The sequence below is a fragment of the Rhipicephalus sanguineus genome, chromosome 2, assembly GCF_013339695.2.
Source record: "Rhipicephalus sanguineus isolate Rsan-2018 chromosome 2, BIME_Rsan_1.4, whole genome shotgun sequence".
Taxonomy (NCBI): domain Eukaryota; kingdom Metazoa; phylum Arthropoda; class Arachnida; order Ixodida; family Ixodidae; genus Rhipicephalus; species Rhipicephalus sanguineus.
In genome coordinates, this window is record NC_051177.1 from 158,143,698 (window position 1) to 158,157,549 (window position 13,852).

The window sequence follows — 13,852 nt, forward strand, 5'->3', positions numbered from 1 at the left end:
TTACTGATGAGCATACAAGTCTTTCGCTCTAATAAATAATGACACAGACACACAGTCTCGGTATCCTGGAGGCGTAGGTTGAATAAATTGCTCCTTTATATGGACATCTGTTGATCTCTACAAAAGTGCAGTGGTGTGGGAATTCGAGACTAACAACATTACTTATTTACGGAACTACCCATACGCGTCCGTATCGAAGACACCCTAACCGCTGGCAATCTTTTCGATTCCGCGAGCTATACAGGCGACGTCCATGGTATCGATCGCTCTCTTGTAGTTTCGTCGGCACCTGTTTCGGCTCTTGTCATGGAAAGCCGCTGCTCGGCCGTAATAATTTATCTCATCGCCGTCACCTGCCAGGTAGGCCGCAGCGCCAACGACTCCTTCCACGCGACGACGCCGTGACGTATGTCGCGTGGTCATCGAAGCGTGTCTGATGCCCCTTCAGACACTACCTTTTTTTTTTTCCCCTGTCACTGTACAGGATACGCTCGCTTGCGGACTCGCTACATTGCAAATGAAACTGTGGTTTTGCTTGCCTGAAGCATGATACCATTGAGGAGCGCAGTATTTGAGTGCTCCGAATTAACTATGACCACGTGGAATTCTTTCACGTGCAGCTAAATGAAGTATGCGGCCGTTTAAGCATTCCATCCGCATCGAAATTCGGCGGCAGTGACAGCGGGGCTCCAGTACCTGCCTACTTGAGCTTCGCAGCGCGATACTTTTGCCACTGTTTAAAGTAGTCACGAAGTGAACAGTAAACATACAAAGATATCGTTATCCAGGCTCCACCCTACGAGGACATCACTCACCCTGTACTCACCCTGTTTCAAATGAAAATGTTTCTTTCTTTCTCTTTCATTCATTTGATTTAATAGGTTAAAGCCATGTTGAGTGCTTGACAAGCACTCAAAAACTGCAAGAGTGAACATTCAAGAAGGGAAGGCATGCTTTCGGTGCTGCGGTTTCCTATTGTTTCTCCATAAGTTAAGAGCATCGTGAAATAGGCTTTTGCGCTGTGGTCAGAAAAAAATGCCCGGCAGGGGCTTATGCACGGAAAACAATTGCTCTTGACACTATAGCTTTCAAAGTTTTATAGAGAATTTTGTGTGCCACTACTCTTGTTCAAGGAAAGTGCCCGGCATACAGGTGTGGTTGCCGGCATACTTTTGAGCATTCCTCCCTTAAATAATTTTTCGCAGTGCGGACCGGAAATATTGAATTTCGTGAGGTGCCTTTTACAGCGTAGCCGTTATGAGCTAGTATCGGACGTGAGTTGACTAAAAAAACGCCAGGTCTGCGCGCAACACACAGCAGTAGTTGCAGCAAAAGCTAGAATAGCAGACTTTCTAGAGCCCGTTGTAAATAAACAATCTTGGGGCAACTACTACAAGGTACCCCTTACGCCATAAATCATCATAAATTTTTGTGAAGTGGGGAAGCGCCCACTATACCATTATTCGTGATTCCGCGCACAAGCGGGGTACCTGCGACACATCGTAAGGTATTATTGAGGCTGTAGTTGCTGATGAAGACATATGACTCAGCCCTTTGTAAAAGGCTGGAAGCTTTAAACGAGTCACTCTTTATACAATTCGCATTTTGTAACGCCTGGTTGTTATTTTACTCTTCTACCACACTATATGACATGTTAACTTGATTATTCGCCTGTATAGGCTCTTTTAACGGAACAGTTTCAAGCCTCGGCATGGCTCTGTGGTACAACATTCGACTGCCTATGCAGATGGCGCGGGTTAAAATCCCATTCGATCCTGGATAGATCTTTTTTTTTCCTTTTGCGTGATAGCGTTTACGCCGTTGTGATCGGCCGTTGCGATCTCATAAAAGCTTTCGCTAGAATAGCGCGTCCGGCACACACACTCTAAGCTTCGCTTGCCGCAATTTTTCCGTTAGGGCAACGGCTCGTAATTTTTTTTCAGTCTAAACAGTTCTAACAAATTTGGTACAGTGGTTGCAACGAGGAACGACCGCGTGTTTAGGTTAGAAGCCGTGAGCACTAAAGCTGTCTCTTAAATCGTCCCTAGCGGAGCCATAAGGTCGCATAACAGCGTTCTCGGCTGAGGCGACTTAAAGCTGACAAAGACTCCGACGTTAACGCGCTTAATGGGAGGAGAAGAAGGACATAATACTACTTTGCCTGCGGCGTACAAGGCATGAAAAGTGTGCTGTGCTTCTTGAAAATTTACGAGCGCCCATGAAATTCCCGCGTGTTATACAGAGACAGGCCATGTCGACGTGGTACCGTGGTCAGCCTGGCGCCACATTCTGGATTTCCTTTTTAAATGAAAAAGTTAGCAAACGATGCATATTTAAACGACGTAGTATAAACCGTTCAAAATATTATATAACCAAATTTCAACACAATCTCGTGGCACTGTCACGATCGTGCTTTCCAGAAACGCGTGGGAATGAAGCGTTATTCGGCAGTGGAGTTTCATTATAACACTACACAGGAGAGTCCCGGTTCAAAAGTGTGATAAGTTCTGATTGTACAGTTTTGTGTTTGTTCCCACAACCTACTCGACCACAATGGATATTTCGCCACTCTAGAATTAACTATGGGCTACAAAGATTTTGTTATCAGTCAGCGTCTCAATTAAATACAACAAGCTTTACAGTAATTCAAACCATGGACGTCTTTTTACAGCGAAAGCTGTTATGAGATCATTTCAACGGCCGTTTTTGGCGCCGTAGTTGTCCGCCGCCGCCGCCGCCCGTAACCGCTATCGCGCGAAATAAGAAAAAAAGAAAATAAGAAAAACTTCCAGGTTGAAACGAGGTTCGAAGCTGGGCCCTCTGCGTAGGAGCCCAGTGTTCAACCTCTGAGCCATGCCGGTGCTTGAAACTGCGTTGCAAAAGGACTCTATACAGGCTTCATGTTCGCGAAGGTAGCCACATTAACATATGTAATGTAGTGTGGTAGAGGAGTAAAATAACAATCAGGCGTCAACACAGCGAATTCTGTAACCGGGCGTCACACAATGCGAATTGCACGACGAGTGGGTTGTTGGATGCTTGCAACACATTACAAAGGCTTGCGATCATTCTTCATCGTCATCAGCTACAGCATCAACAAAGAGCACATAATGCCTTACGGGTGTTTAGCGAGTACCACGGTTCTCCGCAGAATTACGAAAAATTGCTTAGTGGCTCCTTCCCTACTTCACAAAAATTATGATGATTTATAGCGTAGTGGGTTCCTGGCTAGTGCACTTCTATTGGTTGCCAAGGAAGCCCATAAGACTCCCATGATCCATTTTCTCAGGGTCTCAGTAAACTTAATTCCCTCTCTCTCTCTGTTTCTCACTTTACCATATGTTATAAAGCGAGGTGGGACAGTTAAATAACGACCGGGCGTCACACAATATGTATTACGTAAACTAACGGATCGTTTAAAGCTTCCAACCCATTACAAAGGACTCAGCCATAATTCTTCATCGTCATCAACCATCGAATCAACAAAATGCACATAACGACATACACATGGTACCTCGCTTCTCCGCAGAATAACAAATAATGTCGTGGTGGGTGCTTCCCAACTTCATAAAAATTATGATTTGTCGCGTAGTGGGTACGTTGCTAATGTACTTGTATTAGTAGCCACAATAGAGTTTATAACGGGCTATAGAAATGCCGCTCTTCGAGCTTTCGCTGTGACTGTGCTGCGCTTTCCGCGCAGGTCTGGCGTTTTTTTTTTGGGGGGGGGGCTCCACGAAATCCTCAGGAACGCTGCAGACATTGAGAAGTGCTTTATAGCACCTACGTTGGTCTATGCAGACCAATTAATGTTTCTATTTATTCATTTCGTCCTAACTACTTCATTCAGAGCATTGCGGAGAGATTTTTATTTAGGAGCATTTTTTGCCTTTTGTGTTCTGTATGCCTGCGTATACTGCACTATGTATGCATTTAACCAATATGCATGCGTCATCTATTGCATGCTGTGTTCCGTTGCCACCGCTGCCTCTTCCTGATGTATATATAGAAAGTGAGGACCTTGCGAAACGCATAGGCGCTTTTATCATCGCCTTCATCAACGTTGCAATGGTGCAAATTAAATTAATAGTAATAATCAAACGTTTATTTAATGTGCCCAGGAACAACCGTAAGGTCTTTGTACTGGCGCACGAAAAAAAAACAAAGGCAAACATTCATAATTAAAGTATCAGGGATAAAAAACGTTATAAAATTGCACATATACAACTATGCGCAGGCAGAAAAAAATATCAACAGTGTACGAGGCTATGTAAGTACAGTGCAAAGCTCGGAGCAGAACAACGACTGGGAGCTGTGCAAAACATCGAGCTCCAAAAAGTAAGCATTGTAAAGACGTTGTATCCTGCCAATGGTCGAATGTTCACAGAGGCAGGCGGTTACATGAAAAGGTCTATTCTCTCTGGTCAGCTTACGTGGAATTCGGAAATTAAGACAGTTGAGCAGTACAGGGCAGGATATGATACCATGCACAAGCTTGTAAAGAAATAACAGATCAGCGCGATTTCGTCGGCAGCAAAGTGATGGCAGTGATAATAATCCAGCAGCGTTAGAACGAGATCCAGAGTCATTTCTAGCGAAACGATGGTTGTAAATGCTTAGGAATTTTTTCTGGACTCGCTCAATGGCGTTGCTGCTGGAATTAGGAATGCCATTCCAGATCACAGATGCATACTCTAGTTGAGGAAGACATAGCGCGGTGTACAATTTTCGGAAGGGCACAGGAGAACGGAATTCTCTAGACATTCTGCAAACACAGCCTAGGGTGCGAAGACCCTGCAAAGCAACACGCTTAGCGTGAGCAGAAAAGTGTAAGGTGCTATCAAAAAGAACACCTAGATCATTGATCTCACATACCTTACACAACGACACAGAATTGACAGAATATAAAAATGGCACACTAGATGTTTTTCGAGTGAAACTCATTACCTTGGTTTTCGAAATATTTAGGGAGAGGTTATTGCTCCTGCACCATTCAGAAAAAGAACACAAATCAGATTGCAGCAAGCGACAATCGATAACTGAATGAATTTCCTTAAATATCTTTAAGTCATCGGCATACAAAAGGAAAAGAATTCCGAATGACAGAGGAAACCATCATTAACATTAAATTAAAAGAAGAGTGGGCCCAGTGACCGACCCTTGAGGAACCCCACTAGTAGCTTTATACAAAGGGAACGTTTGGCCATTAACGGCAAATAACATGATCTATCAAGAAGACTAGCTATGGAGGAGATTCACAATTGAAGAATCAACATGAAAATGGTGCAAGTTTATCCACAAGCAGCGAATGGCTGACAACGTCAAAAGGCTTTGCTCAGGTCACAGCAGATACGTCAACTTCTCTGCTCTCTGAGGAATAGTGCGGAGACTTGCAGTCATGAAACTAGCAAGATTTGTGGTCAGTGAGTGGCTCAGCAAGAAACCCATGTTGACTTAGAATCAATGAGTTTTTCACACTAAAAGACAATATTTTGTGAAGAGCCAGTTCGAAGATCTTGGATGGGCCACAAAGTAGAAAATCGGGCGATAATTAGAAGCATCTTTTACAGCCAGACTTAACACTGGGAAAACACGAGCAGTTTTCCACATGCTAGTAAACGTTGAAGCATGCAGACACTTATTAAATATGGTAGTCAATACTGGTAAAGTATAGCTGCCATAGGCTTTTAGTATGGCAGAGGGGATGCCATCTGGGCCAGCTGAAAAGGATGGTTTCAAGCGCTTAATGCATTCTGAAATGGAATCTTCGTCTAGCGACACAGCATCAGCTGTGCCAACTGCCTTAACCTGTCGACCGTTACTAGCTACAGAGGCTGGAGACTTATAGACAGATGAAAAATGCATGGCAAAACAGTCAGCAACGGCTTGAACTTCTACTCCATTTGGGTCCAGTAACCTGAAGGACTCGCCACTTTTGCTCGACCGTTTGCGCACATACTTCCAAAACTCAGCCGGCCTGTCAGACGCGCTTTTTTCTAAAAATGAAATATTAGACTGTGATCCAGTTTATAAAGGCGTTTACAAAGAGTACGAAAACGACAGAATTTCTTCCTTCAAATGAGTTGATGCAGAACGTTTATACTTCCTGTGTGCACGATCTTTATGTTTCAGTGCACTTATAAGTTCTGATGAGAACCAGGAGGGATATTTACAATGATGAGGTGTATACTGGGGAATGAAGTTGCGCATGCTGATCAAGATAGGCGCCGTAAACTGATCGACTTGATCATCAACATTGGGTTTGTCAGTTACCAGTTACCAATCTGTGGTGGACAAGTCATGGTGCAAGCCAACGTAGTCACCTCGCTTGAAGGCAAATCTGGGCGTTTTGTCGATTTTTCTGGGAAAGCTTGGTTTTTCTGGTGAAATACAGAGTGTTAGTTTGAGTGGTGGGTGAAATTTGTCAGGACGAACAAGAGAGATGTGAGAGAGTGATACTTCGATAGGTTGATTATTAGAAATACACAGATCTAAGACGTTACCACGGGAATTGGCCATACCATTGTGCTGCTGTAGGGAATTAAAAGCGAGAAAATCTAACAATACGCTGCATTTGTTCTTTAAGAAATGGTGATTATGAGAAACATTAAGTGTGGTGCAGTCAATTTCAGGTGTGTTAAAATCGCCAAGTACAAGAATTTTGTGCTTCTTATGTGAAATTACCACATTTTCAATAGAAGAGACGATCTGATTAAAAGCAATTGGTGAAACGCTAGGCGATACCTAGAAACATCCAATCAACAATTTTTCACAGTGCTCAAGACTAATTTCGATCCCAATTGATTCAGAAATTGTTTCTATGTCCTTGCGTCTAACAGATCTTAGAGAACTGTCTATAAACACCACCACCTTTTTGTTTAGTTGCACAGAAGTCCCGATCACTGCGGAAGGTGGTGTAGTTCGACGGAAGACAGTCACAGGAAGGAATTTCACTGCACAGCCACATTTCAGAAATCGCAATAAGGTCAAAAGAAGACGAAACAACATTAGCAAAGAATTCGCGCGTCTTAGTGCGAAGACCACGAGCGTTCTGATAAAATATATCCAAATTACACGGCACCGTTGCTTACGGGTGCGCACTCTGAGGGATGGAGCATGTCTTCGTGGAGAACCCCACGGAATGGTTTGAAAATGCAACCGCACGGCCACATTGACGGGTCATTCAGGCGTTTAGATGTATCTTCGTCAACTGTAACGCAGAACGAGGAGTAAGAAGGGATATTTTGTTTTGAGCCGCCGGCAGGAAATGGCAGAAAGGTCAACAGACTCAATGTGTTTCTTGAGGTCAGCAGATGTAGTGTCAGGGCTCAACTTGGACACAAATATAGCCCACTGCCGCTGGGGTCGTTGGGGGATTTGAGCCACTAGCAAAGTGGACGAGTCCATGGCTCCAGTAGATACATGTGTTTTTCTTTTCGTTTCCTTTCTTGCACTCACTGTGACATTGGCCGAAGAGGTTTCCGTACGATCCACAACGCGGAGCTTCAAATCACGCTGAAAACCTGGTGGTGGGGTAAAAGGTGGGAGCGTTTCGGTGTTATGAGTCGTATCCGAGGTCGCAGGGGTGTCGGAGTTCACGGAAGACTTTGCCGTTGGAGACGTTGGAGAATTTGCAGCCGTTGGAGACTTTGCAGTCGTTGGAGACACGCAGCGTGTCAGCTCATCCCGCAGAAAACGAACCTCACCACGAAGGGAGGCGACGATACGGACCTGCTGCTCAGCCACTCGGGAATATTCCTTTCGCAGGCGCTCATTATCCTCCCGCAGCTGTGAGACCTCGTCACTCAGGAACGAAATCCCTTCCAGCGCGTCGAGGAGCAGGCGGCGAAGGCCGGCTACTTCCTCGCCAAGGTCACCCGAAGGGGCGAGAGGTGGACCGGTTGGGGAACCACGTGGCGGCAGGGAACACGCCGCCGTCGCGCATACCTCCGTCTCGTCGTTAGGCCTGTCACCATGCTGGGCGGAATCGCACAAATTGCACGAAAATGTACGCGATCCGGACTTCAAGAGCTGCAGTTGGTCATCCGGCCAAGTCACACACTTCGCGTGCACACGTTTTTCGCAGATTTCGCAGCGGAAAAACTGCTGCTTACCGAAAAAAGAGCACGAGCAGAGCACACACGCATATTATATATATATATATATATATATATATATATATATATATATATAGATATATATATATATATATATATATATATATTATATATATATATATATATATATAATGTAGTGAGGAATGTCCGGCGCTGCAGCCACATCGCCAGCCCTGCGCGAGGCACCAGCTGGGACTGCCTAGCCCATGTTTTTGCTGCAACGCTGCCCGCGCCCGTCCAGTTCCTGCTGCTACTGTTTACGACGCAACCACCGCTTGTACCCCAGTGTTTTTATTATATTTTGGTGGAGGCTGCTGCGGTTTCCCCGGCCCTGGAATTGCGTAGCCGAAAGCTCCCGTCCGTCATGCCTGACGACGCTGCCTCGACACCCCCACCGGCTTCCCCGCCGATGCGTCCCGGTGCCCAGCGTCTGCGAGAGCCCGAGATCTTCAGCGGCACCGATGAAAAAGACGTTGAGGATTGGTTCGAATCCTATGAACAAGAGTGGTAGCAACAAATGGGACGATCCCATGAAGCTCGGCATCGTTATGTTTTACTTAACGGATGTCGCCAAGCTGTGGTACAAAAACCACGAGGCCGATATCCCCACTTGGACGACCTTTAAAACCAGCATAGCAGCTCTTTTCGGACGCCCTGGTGTGCGCAAACTTCGGGCAGAACAACGACTCCGAAGCCGGTCCCAGCAAACTGGCGAAACATTCACCAGCTACATCGAGGACATCCTCGACTTCCGCCGGCGTGTCAACCCGACCGTGGCGGAAGCGGACAAGGTACGCCACATCATGAAGGGCATTTCCGATGATGCCTTTCAAATGCTGCTCTCGAAGAACCCTGCCACTGTCTCGGAACTTATCGAGCTTTGCCAGAGTTTCGACGAGCTCCGCAGACAGCGTCTTCTCACGCGGCGCCAGCACGTTTCGGACGAAACCATTTCGAGCGTGGCTACCGCTCCTGATTTTGAGTCACTGCTATCCCAGATCAAAGATTTCGTCCGTGCTCAGGTTGCTCGTCAGCTTTCTCTGCTATCACCAGCCGGGCAACCACCGTCGCCTTTGCCAGCAAACATTCGCCAGGTGATCCAAGAGCAAGTTTGTGCGGCCCTGCTTTCTGCCCGCGACACTCCGCCGTTGCTGACCCCTGTTGTCTGTGCCGAGGTGAATGCGCCTCTCAGCTATGCTGAAGTTGCCGCACGGACAGCGCCTCAGACGTTTGCGTCATTACCATCACCCGTGCCACTGCGACCAACTGCCCGCTTCGATCAGGCAAGGTACCTACAGAGTAGTGGCCAATGGCGCACTCACGACAAGCGACCCATCTGTTTTGCGTGTGGCCTGCCTGGCCACGTCGCGCGATATTGCCGTCGGCGCGTACCTCCCTACCACCAGAGCTTCGAATCTGACCCGTATGTGTCACCGCGCCCACCGTTCTCAGCATCGCGGAACCCCGGCCAGACGTCTTCTTACACTGAACACCACCCTCCTGTTAACCGCCGCTCGCCATCGCCTCGACGCCGCTCGCTATCGCCGATGCGTCGTCGTTCATCCACGCCGGAGCAGGAAAACTAATTGCCGCAGTTCCAGAGGCAGGAACTGCTTGACCCGCGAAACGACGAAGACCTCTCCCTTCACCGACGAATGTTATTGATGTATCTGTGGACGACGTCGCTGCACTCACCCTTGTCGACACTGGTGCCGCAGTTTCAGTTATGAGTGCCCAACTCTGCCGCTTGCTAAAAAAAAAGTCACAGTTTCGCCGCAAGGGCGAAGCAATGAATGCGATAGCAAGAAATTAATGCTATACGAAGTGAGGCTCGCCAATGGATACTCTCAGTTTGAACAGCGTTCCTGTTGCAAAGGCGGCCGGAGCAGCGAAGGAAACTAGCGTGCTTTAACTGTCGAGCTGTGACACTTGATAGTTCGCGCTCATCTTCTGTTTGTTCGTTTAGCGGCGTCCCTTGAGCTCGAGTGACTTTCGTACGCTCGGTAACATGAGCGCGGACATCACGGTGAAAGCGTGAAACATTCCTCTTCCCCTCACCGCGAGAAAACCGCGCGAGCAGACAGCGGAGGGGCAATGTTCTCGCTGCGCAAATATAAGAAGCGAGCGAGCTCGACGACGACTTTTAAATGCGCCCGTCGCGCTGATAGCGGCATCTCGCTGGTAATGAAGAAAGCTTATTATCGCCTGCCGTCTGTGAGTCCGTCCAGCGGTAAAGGGTATGTATATAACGCTCGCCGTTAGCTACGTGGAGGATCTGCGTTTCGTGGCGTAGTGGATAGCGCCACTCGCTGCGGAACAAGAGGCCCCTGGTTCGATTCCGCGCTTCGGAAGCATTTTTCTGAATTATTTTTCTTTGGGGCTTTTATATATATATACATACTTATATATATACGGTGCATGACGGCGACGGCGACGGCAAAATCCAGCCGAGACTGTCCATATAATTGCTATCGCAATAAAAAGTTACGACGCCGCTATCGAACATATCTCTACGCACTGCCAGCGCAGATCGCATCACGCCGGCCGCTGCATGTACTGCTCGCGTTGTGATTAATGGCCTGCTCTATGTCGTCGAATTGTTAGTGCTGCATTCGTGCTCCCACGACCTCATTTTGGGCTGGGACTTTCTCTCCAATAACAAGCCCGTCATCGACTGCTCTCGCGCTGAGGTGGCATTTGAAGTGCTTTGCGACGCCCCGTTATTTGACGCTCCTGAAACCGAGGACACACTATTTGTTGCGGAAGACGTTTCAATACCGCCGCACTCTTTTGCCCTTGCCACGGTGTCCTGCAACAGCATCGCCGAGTCCAGCGCCCTTTTTACGCCATCTGCCATTTTCGCTCGTTGCAAATGCTCCCCGCTGCTTTTGCCCTGTTGGAAATTCGTGACGGCGTCAGCAGACTGCTTGTCTTGAACCTGCTGTCATGTCCTTTAACACTGCTTCGTGGCGAGTGCGTCGGGCGTGTCCACAGTGTCGACCCTTCTACCATCATTGACCTGCCAACTGGTTCTACCGCCTAACACAAAGTCGCCGGAGTGTCCTGTGTCCCCTCGCAGCAGACTACTACGCCTGACGTACTGAGCAGCTCCATCGCCGACACGCTTACGGTTTCTCAACGCGCCCAGCTTCTACGCCTCCTCGACAAGTTCCGCTCTTCCTTCGACTGCCAGCATGCTTCTCTCGGCCGCACGTCAGGTGTAAGTCACCGCATCTACACGGGTACCAGTGCGCAACTGCGACGAAGCCCCTTCGCGAGTCCACGACAGAGCGCCAGGTTATCGACGACCAAGTAGCTGACATGCTGAAGGGCGGCGTCATCCAGCCTTCGAATAGCCCCTGGGCACCTCCAGTTGTTCTCGTTAAGAAGAAGGATGGGCCGATTCGCTTCTGTGTTGATTACCGTCGTCTTTACAAGATAACTCGAAAAGACGTTTACCCCTTACCGATAATTGACGACGCCCTTGACTGCCTCCACGGCGCGGAGTTCTTCTCTTCTATCGACTTACGGAGCGGCTATTGCCAAGTCCCCATGGCACCTGACGACCAACCTAAAACGGCTTTCGTCACACCTGATGGCCTTTACGAATTCCGCGTCATGCCTTTTGGTCTTTGCAACGCGCCCGCAACATTCGAGCGGATGATGGACAATCTCTTGCATGGTCTTAAGTGGAAAACGTGCCTGTGCTACTTAGATGACGTGGTTATATTTTCACCAGATTTTCCCACGCATCTCTGCAGGCTAGAGGAAGTACTGCAGTGCCTAACTGACGCCGGCTTTCAGCTCAACCTGAAGAAATGCCGCTTTGGCGCAAGTCAGCTCACCATCCTTGGCCATGTTGTGTCCAAAGACGGCATTCTTCTCGACACCGCCAAGCTTCGGGCAGTCGCTGACTTTCCTCGACCTTCGTCCCTAAAAGAACTTAGCAGCTTCCTTGGCCTCTGTTTGTACTTTCGCCGCTTCATTCGTAATTTTGCGACCATCACCGCTCCCTTGAATCGGCTCCTACGAAGCGACTCGAAAACTTACGTTTCGTCGCCCGCCTGTGACAATGCCTTCCAAGAGTTGTGCTGTTTGCTAATCTCCCCGCCAATCCTGCCTCACTTCGATCCTTCCGCTCCGACTGAGGTACACACCGACGCCAGTGGTGTTGGACGTCGGCGCCGTGCTCGCGCAGCGCAATTCGGGGTTCCAAGAGTACGTCGTCGCATACGCAAGCCGTACCCTGACCAAAGCCGAAAAGAATTATTCTGTTACGGTGAAGGAATGTCTGGCCATAATTTGGGCCCTTGGTAAATTTAGACCTTATCTCTATGGCCGCCCCTTCGACGTCGTGACAGATCACCATGCTCTTTGCTGGTTATCCACGTTGAAGGACCCCTCCGGCCGTTTAGCTCGCTGGGCTTTGCGGTTGCAAGATTTTGACATTCGTGTCGTCTACAGGTCTGGCCGCCGCCACGCCGTTGCCGACGCCCTATCACGCTCCCCTGTGTCAACCGAAAGTGCTGCCTGCCTATCTGCCATGGACGAGACACTTTCGTTTCCAGCAGGCTGCGACATGGCGTCTGAGCAACGCAAGGATGCCTGGATCAGCGCCCTTCTGCGATTCCTCTCCGACCCGTCGACTTTTTCTTCAGCTTCTCGAGCATTGCGCCGTCAAGCTTCCCACTTTGAAATCCGCGATGATATCCTCTATCGCCGGAACTACACGTCTGACGGCCGCAAGTGGTTACTGGTCATACCTCGCCATCTTCGTGCAAAAATATGTTCAGCTTTCCACGCTGACCCACAGTGCGCACACACGGGCGTCTTCAAAACATACGCCCGACTTTCCTCCAGGTTTCATTGGCGAGGCATGTACACCTTTGTGCGCAAGTACATTCGGTCCTGCCCACAGTGCCAACGACGCAAAGCTCCTCCTCAGCACGCCTCCGGTCCGCTGCAGCCAATCCCGTGCCCGGCCAGGCCCTTCGACCGCATTGGCATTGACCTGTATGGGCCTCTTCCATCCACGGATTCTGGAAACCGCTGGGTAGTTGTCGCTGTCGACCACCTGACGCCATACGCAGAAACAGCCGCTCTGCCTGCTGCCACGGCCCGCGACATATCATCTTTCCTCCTGCGCAACTTCATTCTCCTTCACGGCGCGCCGCGAGACCTTCTGAGCGATAGGGGACGTGTGTTGCTTTCCGAAGTCGAGAACGCACTCCTTGCCGAATGTGGTATTGTTCATCGTACTACTACCGCCTACCATCCTCAAACTAATGGCTTGACGGAAAGAATCAACCGCACCCTCGGCGACATGATTTTTAGGTATGTTGCCTCAGATCACTCTGACTGGGACCTAATTTTGCCATTTAAGACGTACGCCTACAACACTGCTCCACAGGTGACTACAGGCTTTTCGCCATTTTTCCTTTATATGGCCGAGAACCCTCGACCACACTCGATACCATTCTGCCGTACCGACCCGATGCATCCGAATCTACGCCCATCTCTGAAGCTGCCCGCCGCGCCGAGGAAGGCCGTCAGCTCGCCTGGTCGTTCACAACTGTCGACCAATGGAGACAAAAATCACGGCGCGACGATGACCACCCGTATCCTCACTTTCTTCCGGACTCCCTTGTGTGGCTTTGGGTTCCAGCTGTCCCTACTGGTCTCTCCTCCAAGCTTGTTTCCAAGTATCAGGGACCCTACCGTGTTGTTGCGCAGAC